A 12,910-nucleotide genomic window follows, 5' to 3' on the forward strand; every position below is an offset into this window, starting at 1 on the left:
GCATAGATTGATTAAAAGGATATCATAGCCATTGGTTTATTTATGATGGCGGGAGATAGTCCCACTTTATACTTCAATGCTTGACTTAGTTTTACATGTCTCATTCACTTTGCTCGAAAAGTTTCTATTTTAATTTTAAATGAAGGGAAAAACTTGCACATCCCTTGGTAGCTTGTCATACCCATATGCTTGAGTTAGGGTGCATCAAAATACACTTGTTTAGATTAGCAAATCAAGCTATATGTTTGAGTTTGGTACTTTTTGGTCTTATGTTGAAGGAGAGGTAATCTCTAACATCTATTTTGAATTTCTATTGGTGGTTGTTGTTGATTCAAAGAGGTTGGGTATTGGATAGTAGTCAAAGGCCTCACACAAAGATGGAGGGTACACCCATCATTCATTCATTCAGAGCTTAGTGCATAAAAAGACATAGGGTTCCTTGCTTGATCTTCTGGCCAACATTATGGATTTTTTGTGTAAAGCTTACATGTGGTGTGTTTGGTGCAGCCCATTGTTTTCCTTCCTTACCACTTATTTTTTTAAACCATTGACTTGCATATTCTAACCTATTCTTCTCATTAACATAGTAGACACTCCTCAAGCTAATATATCATTTAATTTGGGGAATTTCCTTGCATGGTAGCACTCTAAAGACTACCCTTATTTTGTAAAGCAATGATGAACCTTGGAGCTTGATTCAAACTCCATTTTGTCTTGACTCGGCCTAACATTTATTGGGTTAAAGTCCTACTTAAATATTTTGCTAGATATGGAGATCAAAACCATAAGCCTCTCTTCCTTCCTATACTTGTTATCCTTAGAAGAAATCCCAAAATCAACCTTTGATATCCATTGAAACCCATTTGTCAATTTCAATGTGTCTCAAGTATGATATTAGGTGGAAATATCACTTTTATTTGGTTAGTGGGCTCCGCGGACAAGATTTGATATTTGTTGGAATAATGATCCATTTGTTAATTATTAGTGTTATTGTAAAGTTGTTATTTTGTGTGAGAGAATTGTGCACTGATATTGAGAGAATTATGGAGTGATGTGTAAAGTTATGGTGGAGAGATTTGTGGAATTAACAAATCCTGATACCTCTTCTCATATATAGATATATGCCTATGTTAATGAAATTAGATTAAATTGGTGTATAAGAGCTGGTGTGTTATTAAATATTTTATGCTCTGTAATTTATTTTTACTGTATTTTCTTTCATTGGGTATCAGAGGCATTGCCCAGAACTAAGGATCAGAAATTTGTGAGCGCTGATGTGTCATCTAAAAGAAGAATTTGAAACAGAGAAGCGAATGCTGTCAATACTGTAATTTTTTTTTTTACCGTCATTTCTTTTCGTTGGTATTGCTTGTATCAAGATTTTTTTTTGAACAGACTTATGTTGAAGGATTCGTAGAGCAGAGTTACACTTGAGTACTCACGTTGGAAAAAGTGTGGATAAATCATAGCGTAAGCCTCGAGAAATTGTTCGTGGAGAGGACCTGCGTGTAGAATCTGGTGCCTGCCTGGATTGATGCTTGGATCGTGTGAACCTGGACACGGCGTTGGAGTGCACATGAAGCATCATTGGAGCTGGTTTGATTAATCGTACTACGTGAATGACCTGAGGAGCAGTTGTGCGCGCAAAGCATGTGAACCTGTGTAGAGTATTATGAATGCATGTTCCGGAGTGAACACATTTTAAAGGGTGGAAGAAACATAAGAAGTTTCAATACATGTGCAAGAAACATTTGCAATCTCTTAAAATAGATATTTTGTAATGTTTTTTCGTAAGGAAAAAATATATTTGTAAGTGAGATAAAAATAGAAGGTGAGAAGTATTAATCACTTTCATTCATGATTATTTTTTTTTGGTCAGGGAATGGCAGGGAATGTCATCAGGGGAGGGTGGCGGAGAAAGAGGGTGGCGGAGCTAGGAGATGGTGGCGGAGGATGGAGAGATTACCGGTAGCTGGAGCCGGACGATTTTCCGGCCGGTGCCGGAAAACGGGCAATTCTACAGCCTAGGTAGACTACTTTTTTTTTAAGGAGAAATTGATTGTAATTGCGTTTTGTTGGGCCATCTTGTACTCTTTATTTAATAAAAAAAGATATTTTGTGGTAGTGGTTGAGTCTCAATTTTTGGGACATTTGGTTCGTCCCGAGTTGAAGTGGGACACATTGTGTTCTTTTGTGCATTTTCTCTCTATCACTGTCTCTTAATTTCCTCATGGAAACAAACACTATTGTATTGCCTAAACTTGTTGGCACAAACTATTTTGATTGGAGAAAACGTATGCAACCTATATTCATCACCAAATATTTATGGGAACTTGTAACTGATGAATACACTATGCCTTCTCCTCATGAATTCAAAGCATTAAGTGATGATGAAAAGAAATCTATTAAGAAACTTATTAAGAAAGATAATGAAGCACTTTCACTTATATGAAGCGCTCTTGAAGAATCTATATTTCCAAGAATCAGTGGTGCAATATCATCTAAATAAGCACGTGATATCTTAAAAAAAACATATGAAGGTGTTGCTGTAGCTAAACTGCAAACATTAAGGAGGAATTTTGAAAATGCCCATATGCAAAGTAATGAATCCATTCATGATTACATCACAAAAATGCAAGATCCTGTTAATCATACGAGGTCATTAGGTGAAGATGTTCCAGAAAGAAGGCTAATTGAGAAGATTTTAAGAAGTGTTTCCTGCCTAAGTTTCAGATGGTCACTACCATTATTATGGTCTCCAAAGATTTAAATACCATGAAAATTGATGAATTAAGTGGATTCTTGTTAACTGTTGAAGAGAATCAACCATCTGAGCAAGTAGAACATGCCTTTTCTGCAAAGCATAGAGGAAGAGGAAGGAGTAGGGGTCAATATCATAATCAGAATCAAAACAAAAATAAGCAAAGTTCACAAGGAAATGCATTACCTTCGAGAGGTAGAGGCAAGAATCCTAGTTAGTTTAGAGGAAGAGGTAGAGGGGGATCTCGTGGAAGAGGACAAGGAAGAGATGGAGGTAGAAATGGAGGAAGAGGTGGAAGACCACAATGTTATTATTGCCAAAAATTGGCCATTCTGAAAGAGATTGTTATGCAAAAATGTGAGATATGGAGCGTAAGGGTGCTAATATAGTTGTTGAAGAAACTAGGAATGATAAGTTAATCATCTCAAGTTTTATGGCACATAGTGAAGAAAGTGAAGCATGGTATATTGATTCGGGATGCTCAACTCATATGACATCTCAAGAGGAGTTGTTTACCAAACTTAATGAGAATTATTCTGGAAAATTCATATTTGGTGATGATAACATTTCTGAGGTGGAAGGGAAAGGCACAATTTCAATACCAACATTACATGGAAAGAAGAAGTTAATTGAGGGCACTTTGTTAACACCATAATTGAAGAAGAACCTACTTTCTATAGGGTAGATGATGGAGCAAAATTACAAGTTAGTGTTTGATAAAAATAATGCTTAATCATGGATAAGTTGAATAAAAATGAAGTTGTAGCGAGAGCTGAATTTGCTAAAGAATATTTTTTCAAGCTCTCCTTTGAATAAAATAATTCACAAAATTTGAATACAACAAAAGAAGTAAATAGTAAGCTTTGGAATTATAGGATGGGACATCTAAATTTTCAGAGTTTGGTGCTGATGAGAAAGCAAAACATGGTGAATGGTCTTCCTTATATCAAGTTGGATGATAAAGTATGTGAAGGGTGTATTTTTGGGAAACAACACAGGGAAAGTTTCTTAGATAGAACATGGAAGGCTAGAGAACATCTAGCATTGGTGCATTCAGATTTGTGTGGTCTAATGGATACTGCCTTTTGGAAAGGCACACTATTTTCTCACTTTCATTGATGATTATTCTAGGAAGACATGGGTGTATTTTCTGCAAGAGAAGTCTGAAGTGTTTTCTCATTTTCTTGAGTTTAAGGATTTAGTTGAAAAGCAAAGTGGTCTAAAAATTCTCACCCTAAGAACAGATAATGGGGGAGAATACAAGTCAAATGAGTTTTTGAATTATTGCAGGAAGAATGGAATAAAGCGAGAGTTTACTAATTCATACTCTCCTCAACAAAATGGTGTTGCAGAGAGGAAGAATAGGACCATAGTTGAAATGGCTAGGAGCATGTTAAAAACTAAGTCTCTTGGAAATGAGTTTTGGGCTGAAGCAGTACACACAACAATATACACTCTTAATCAATGTCCTACAAAGGCAATGTTGAATTTGACTCCAGAAGAAGCATGGTCAGGATACAAACCAAGTGTTGCACATATGAAAGTTTTTGGTTGTACTGCATATGCACATGTTCCTAAGGAAAAGAGGAAGAAATTGGATGATAAGAGTGTGAAGTGTATCTTTATTGGATACAGTACTGAAACAAGAAGTTACAGGTTGTTTGATCTAGAGGCAAGGAAGGTGATAATAAGCAAAGATGTTGTGTTTGATGAGCAGGGAATCTATTAGCCACATCAGGTACAATTTGAATTGAGGAAAGATGTTGTGAATATTGGTGATGAATCAAATTCCAAGTCACTAAAGATAGATGAAGTTAAGAAGAAGCCTAAGTGGCTTGAAAGGGGTCATTCATAAAGCAGTATGTTGGATAGAAATTTTGAAAGAAGGGTTACTAGATCTCAAAGTTATCTAGTAAATTATGCACTTATGATATAGGAAATGAAAATGGATGAACTGCAGGATTATGCAGAAGCATCAAGAAAGAAAGAATGGAATGAAGCTATGGAAGCATAATTGAATGCCTTGGTGAAAAATTATACATGGGACTGGGTCAATTTTTTTTTTTTTCCGTTAGAAAAATCTGGGAAGATCAACCTCGAATGAAATCTTTTAAAGCTCGTCGGCAAGACTAGTAGGGCCTAACCCCAAGGCATTGAGGAGAATTGACCATGTGACCTCTTGATCGGCGAGGTAGTTAACAACGAGAACTCGACCAGTTGAGCTAACCCTTGGGGCTAGGGACTGGGTCAAATTACCAAAGGGAAAAGATGTAATTGGCACTAAGTGGGTTTATAAAATCAATTATAAATCAGATGGCACAATTGATAAGTATAAGGTTCTTTTAGTTGCAAACGTATATGAATAGAAATAAGGAATTGATTATATTGAGACATTTTCCCCAGTGGCAAAGAAGGATACAATCAAGATGGTTCTTGCATTAGCTGCACAATACAAGTGGCCAATTTTTCAAATGGATGTTAAATCAACTTTTCTGAATGGTTATGTGGATGAAGAAATTTATGTGGAGCAGCTTGAAGGTTTTGAAGTGTCAGGAAAAGAAGATTATGTTTATAAGTTGAAGAAGGCCTTGTATGGTCTAAAGCAAGCACCAAGGGCATGGTATTCAAGAATTGATAAGTACTTTCAGGATCATGGTTTTGTTAAAAGTTTATTTGAGCAAAATCTCTATATCTTTCAGTTAGGACATGACATTTTTGATAGTTGTCTTATATGTTGATGATTTGATCTACACAGGGAACAATGCATAAATATTTCAAAGGTTTAAGTCGCATATGGTTTCTGAGTTTGAGATGATAGATCTTGGTGAGTTGCATTATTTCTTGGGTATTGAAGTTTGACAGAAGGAAGATGGTATTTTCATGTCACAAAACAAGTATACTTGGGACGTTTTTGAAGAAGTTCAGAATGTTGAGTTGCAACCCAGCTACAACTCCTTTGGAAGTTGGGTTGAAGTTATACGGACATGATGAATCCAATTCAGTTGATGTTACTTTGTATCGTCAATTTGTTGGAAGTTTGATCTACTTAACTACAACTTGATCAAATATTTCTTTTGTAGTCAGTATGGTATCAAGATTTATGGAAGGATCCAAGGAATTAAATTGGAAAGCAACAAAGAGGATTTTAAGATATCTGCGTGGAATCATTAGTTATGGTTTGGTATACATATCTACAAAATGTTTTAGGTTATGTAGAATCAGATTGGGCTGGATGTATGGATGACAGGAAATCAACTTTAGGGATTCATTGATTAAGGGTTCAACAACAATTTCTTGGAGTACTAACAAGAAACCTACAGTTTCTCTCTCCAAAGCAGACACAGAGTATAAAGCGGCAATGAAAGCTACATGCGAAACAATTTGGTTAAGAAGAATTCTAGAGGATCTACATGAACAACAAAAGAAACCCACTCAGTTGATGTGTGATAATCAAAGTGCTATTCATATGACCAAGAATCCAATTTTCCATAAGAAGACCAAGCATATTGATATTCAGTATCATTTTATTCAGGATCTGGTTCAACAAGGAGTGATCAAGATGGAGTACTGCAGAACAGATGAACAGGTAGCTGATATATTCACCAAAACACTGTCTAAGGAATATTTTTGCAAATTCAGAGACGATCTTGGAATATTTCTAAATGATCATTATGGGAGACAAATGTTTTGAATAATGATTCATTTGTTAATTGTTAGTGTTATTGTAAAGTTTCTATTTTGTGTGAGAGAATTGTGGACTGATTGATTAAGAGAATTATGGAGTGACTTGTGGAGTTATTGATTGAGAAATTTGTGGAGTTGAAAGATCTCGAGACCTCTCCTCATGTATAAATATATGCATATGTTAATGAAATTATATTGAATTGGTGTGTTAGAGCTGGTGTGTTATTGTTAAATATTTTATGCTCTGTAATTTATTTTTATTGTGTTTTCTTTCAATATCGTAAAATCATCCTCTTGAAAGCATGATTGGAGGCCATGATAAGATAGGAAATGGATGTGGTTGATAGTTTTTTCATTGCTTATCATTTGTCTAGATAAGATGACACTTTTGGAAGTTATTTTAATGAATTAGTAACTGGTTTCAATTCTAGGTATGCTTATTTAAAGGTTGAATTGTAGTCTTACCTAAGACATGACCTTAAATATCCAAGCCATTGGTTGTTATAGTTGATAAGAAAGGCATTATTGGTATTGATTTGAGTTATATACCATGCATGCTTTTTATCCTAGTTTCATATACCCATCTTGGCATGGAAATTTAAATGTTAATATCTTGCAATTGATTGTCATATTAAAAAAGAGTGGTAATAGGTAGAGTTAGAAATGAATTTGTGAATGTTATATTCCCACTATTTCAGGTGGTTGAATATAACTTTTGGTAGCTTCTAATATTTGTAGGTCTTTTCAAGACATATATACATGTATATATGCATATAATGACATAAGCTATAATTTTGAAAGGCTTCTATGTTTAAATGTACTCACCTACTAATTAGGTGGGCATTTAATCTTGGAATTGATTGTCATATTCAGAAAGAGTGGTAGTAGGTAGAGTTAGAAATGAAGTTGTGAATGTTATATTCCCACTATTTCAAGTGGTTGAATGTAATTTTTGGTAGGGTCTAATATTTGTAGGTTTTTTCAAGACATATATACATGCATATATGCATATAATGACATAAGCTATGAATTTGAAAGGCTTCTATGTTTAAATGTACTTACCTACTAATTAGTTGGGCTGGATCATTGTTAAAGTATCATACACTAAGATTCTCATAATTCAGTAAGCTACCAAAAATATAGTTCTTATATAAAGTGATAATATGTTGAGAATTTCAAAGCTTGTTTGTGTTAGATTTTAAGAACCCAACACTTGATATTCCATTCCTAGCAATTAATAATTGGAATGAATACACAACCAAATTCCTAACTTGTAAAAAATATGGTAGAAAAAAAAAATAATACTCAATCTGAATCACACACACATAAATATATTTCTACCCAATCACCAGTTCTTCATTAATAAATTAATCACAAAACTTACTTGGGCTCCCGTACAAGGAATAATGGCCCAACTAAGAAAATACAATACTGATCACCAGCCTCGTTGCACTCTCTTGGACCTAGCACACGCTCACTGAGAATTTTCTCTCAATCTTGTGCTATTGTTGTGTATTAGCACCTCATAGTAGGATCAATTTATAACTTTCCTAAGCTAATATTGACGACCAAAATTAGCTCATTAAGTTAACTGAAGATAAGTGACATTACTTTAGTTAACTATCCTATCTTTAGTTTTCTCTACTTTAACTCAAGTGCAAGTCATAAACTTAGCTCTCCTTACATGCACATCACATCAACATGTGTGCAACTCACTTGAACAGTTTGCATGTCAAATGCAAGCTCCTAATGAGGAAAATCAAGGTCCTTCTAGTCAAGACATAAGACTAGAAGTACCTTCTGAGCTACAAAGCTCAACACTCCCTCTTAGTGAGGGAGGTGCTTATGTAAGAATCTCCTCAACATGGATCTGTCTCCAAGCCCATGTCAATATCTGTAGCTTCTCCCTCTGACATTGAAGTTTGTCTTGCTACCTGGCCTGAAACCTAATCAGCTGAGAACCTGTCACATCCATCCATGCTCCTAGGATCCTTCTCCTAAGCATCGATCAATGTCATATCATACTAGTTGAGGCTCCTAGTAGTAATTGAAGAATCACTCTTCCTTGCCACCTACTCCCTCTAAAAACTAATAATGATCATGTATCCAAGGTCCCCTTGGATATACCCACAGGTTGTCCCAACAAACTGTATGAATGCCCTTGTCTAATGCCAAGCACTATAACTGCATCCAAGGTCGCTCCATTTGAATATAGAAGCTCATGCCTGTATCAAAAAAAATATATATCTAACATCCTTTAAGCCTAATACTGAAAGCACGTGTACCATAAACCCTCGAAGAAGTAACATCTCTATCACCTCCAAAAATCCTCCTGACTCTAGCTAAAATCTAACACATCTAACTCCCTTCACTGTATGCATGGTGGTAGCTCCATAACTCACATGGTAGCATGAGTTTGTATCTCAAACACTGTGGAACACTGAACTCATCATTGTCATGTGACTGGATGATCTACGGTCCACTAGCCATAACCCACTGTCCTCATACACAACAATACTACTGTCAGAAATACAAGAAACTAGGGAAAATTCCTTCTCAAATTTCTTCATAAATTCATCAATCTCAATTGATCTTGATGCAACCACCTGATCATCCTCCTTCTCCTCCTTTTGTGGACACTGGCTCACATAGTGACCAATATTGTGACACACAAAGCACTTCACTTTTCTCATGTGCTTCATGGAATAACATCTCCCACTTCCCTTTACTTTACCTTTGTTGTTTCTAGCAAGAGAAAAATTCTCCTCATCATTCTTCCATCTTGTTGGCCTGCAGTTTTGGAATGTCTCCTTGTCTCCTCTTGTACGAAGTCATCTCATAATCTATCCCAATTGGGTAGATTCTCTCGTATGATGAGCCCATCAACAAAGGCATCCCACTTTGGAGGAAAGCCAGTCAATGTTGATCTAACTAACTCTTCACTATCAATAGTTTCCCCCACTCCTACCAAATTATCTATAATCTGAGTGATATTGGTTAGGTATGATGCAACTGTGTCTATTTCAAACATCTCGATATTTCTAAATTTATCCTTTCACACCATCTTCTTGTTTGGTTTGTACTATGGTATAACTTGGTTAAGAATGCACACATATCATAGGAATACTTCTTCCCCGTCACATGAGGTATAAAATGGTCTCTAATGGATTCCATGATTATTCTCTCAGCCTTCAATTTTATTTTATTTAGTGCAACCAACTGAGTAAGATCTCTAGGAATTGGGATTGTCTTCCCCATGATGTCCCACAACTCTTGCTCATCAAATAACAGAACATCCACTCCTTCCACGAGTTGAAATTTCCCACCACATCCAACTTTTACTCGTAATGTAACCCAATAACCATCTCTATCAAACTGACACACAATTAAAATTTTCACCCTCCGCACATTGTCTAAGCCCATTTCCTGGACATTGCTTCCCATTGCCTAAGCTTGCTGCCTGCTTCTCGAGACTTATTACACGCTTCACGAGGTTTCCTTGAGCCCTCTTGCTCCCTGATTGGAAATCACTTGTGTTTCCTGAATGCTTCAATAGTTTAGCAGTGATATTTTTTTTAATTACTTCTTTTCTTGTCGCATCCTTGTAGTTGATTTACTACGACCTTGTGTGATGGCTCCTTGTCACTCGACACCTGCACACAACTACCAAATGTACTTGCAACCAACACTATATCTGCTTCTGATGTTGGACTTTCTATTGCCTTGAGCGAGACCTTGTCACGTTGATTGCGTCCACCTTGTGCTGTAAACTTCCAACTGCTTACTCAACACTATTGATTATGCACCCTGCCTACTTGTCTATCTGGTGCAGGCTTACTTGTGCAATGTCCAACCATAGTCGTTTCTACCATTGTTTTCCTTCAACCATCGACCTCCTCTCCCTCTCGACGACTACGGTTGGTAACTTTAGCCGCAACTCTTATCTATTGTTGGATGGCTACTGTGGTTGCGACGCTAACCAGCGCCTGATCAATATCAACCTCACCTCATTGGCCCTTGCCAACTACTTTAATGGATTTGCAACATCGACTTACCTCATTACACTATGCCTAGACACTGTCGACCTGCCGTTTTCCTCAATGATTGCTCCTTGTTCGCTCAACTTGTCCTAAGTCTTGACCATTGGTTGCAATCTGCTCGACTCCCTATGCCCTCCTAAATCACTGCCCATTTTGTTGTGTCGGTCTATTGGTGGCTATCTTGCCGACTGCTATCAGTGGATGATTGGGTCAGGCTTGTTGGCCACCCACCACGAGACCCTCCACACCTTTTTTTTTAAATTGTCTTCATCCTTCCTTTTTTTTTAAACTTCTATTCATATAAAAAAAAGAGGCCCATAAAAAATTCCTTGGTCCCAAAAAAAAAATCTCGTCACCCTTATTTTTTATTTTATTTGTATGATCTCGACTAACATGGCTTCGACATTCTGACATGAATTGAACATGTTTAATTCCGAGATCAATTCAGAGTTTCGACTATGATACCATGTTATAATTTTGGAACCCAGCACCCGGTATTTGGTTCCCAACAACTAACAAGCGGAACAAATACATAGCCAAATTCCTAACTCATAAAAAATAACAGAAGCAAAAAATAATAGTCGATCTGAATTAGACACACATAAACATATTTCTTCCCAATCATTGGTTCTTCATTAATAAATTAATCATGAAACTTACTTGGTCTCCTATACCAGGGATAATGGCCCAACTGAGAAAATACAATATTGATCACCAGTCTCACTGCACTCCCTCGGACATAACACACAGGCTAACTGAGAATCCTCTCTCAATATTGTGTTATTGTTGTGTCTTAGAACCTCACATTAGGATCAATTTATAACTTTCCTAAGCTAATATTGACAACTAAAATTAGCTTGTCAAGTTTACTGAGGATAAGTGACATTACTTTAGTTAACTATCCTATCTTTAGCTTTCTCTAATTTAACTCAAGCACAAGTCATAAATTTAGGTTTCCTTACATGCACATCACATCAACATGCATACAACTCACTTGTACACTCTGCCTCTCGAATGCAATCTCCTAACGAGGAAAATACAGGTACTTCTAGTCAAGACACAAGACTAGAAGTACCTTCTGAGCTACAAAGCTCAACAATTTGTGCTATTGTTTAAACAAACCTCAACAAAGAATCCAACAAAAGTGTTTAAAATCTCAAGTCATAATGAAAGCCAAAATAATACCTTTAGGAAAATCATGAAAAATGTGGTCAAATTTAGTTAAGATTTAAAAGAAAGTTGCACCATTAGATAATTCATTCCAAGAACTTTCCAATGGTAGGTGGCACAACTCATGACTCCTCACATGAGGAGATGAATTTTTGAAATGCATATATTGATCTCCCTATTAGAGCTTAGGTCGACCCAACTAGTGTCAAGTTGTCCTTGATTTAAGGGGTCAAGATCATTATAAATATAGGGAAATGTGCACTCATTTGAGAGTGAATTCACTCGTTGAGCCAGACAGGAGACATATGTGGAGAAACATTTGGGAAACATTTGGGAGGTGAACGGGTATGCGGTGAGATGATCCGATTTGTTGAAGAGGTGAACAAGTCCGCGGTGAGATGAATAGGTCTACAAAAGAAGTGAATGGGTTTGTGGAAGAGGTGAAATTATGATGTTAGGTCTCAAGTGAATAGCTCCATAGTGAACAGGTCTATAACACAGATTAAGTAATGTAAACAGGTTAGTGATGAAATTGAGTATGGTTTGCAATGAAGGAGATGAAGTGATGTGAATGGGTCTGCAGTGAAATAGTGTAGAGTTACACCTTATGGTGAAATCTTGGAGGATTAGGGTTTACATTGGGATGACCTGTACAAATCCTATGTGTGGAGACCTATGTGAGCTTAGACAGGTGCTTATCACAAGAGCTGTGATGTTTTGTCAATTCAAAGATCAAATTTGAATGAATACTTTTAATTTCAATTTTAAGGGAAAATTTACTCACTTGAAGATGAAGTTGATTATGAAGGTGAGTCCATTGATAGGTTAATTAGTGAAAGTTTCTGTTTGATGGCATTGTTGTCATTAATGGAAAAAGAACAAAAAAGGAGCAACAACAAGAGATATGTCATTGTAGGTGTTGTTTGATGGCTTGGGAAAGGAGAAACAACAAGAGATATGGCATTGTAGGTGTTTTTTGATGGCTTGGAAAAGGAGCAACAACAAGAGAACAAAGATATAACATTGGGAAAAAGAGTAGCAAAGGCAAATGAGAAACAAAGGAGTAGCGAGAGTGGTGTGATGCTATGGCTATACTATTGATGATGGTAGGCTTGCTATGACTATGAGAAACAAGGCATGTTTGATACTTGTGGTGCTTGATGCTTGTGTTTTTGTGAGATGCACTATGCAACAAAGATCAATGTTGAAGATGTACAAGGCAAGGCATGGATGATTTTTGTAATGCTTGCCTAAC

This window comes from Pinus tabuliformis, chromosome 7, assembly GCF_031772625.1.
Source record: "Pinus tabuliformis cultivar Carrire ecotype Pingquan chromosome 7, CPIR1, whole genome shotgun sequence".
Lineage (NCBI taxonomy): Eukaryota > Viridiplantae > Streptophyta > Pinopsida > Pinales > Pinaceae > Pinus > Pinus tabuliformis.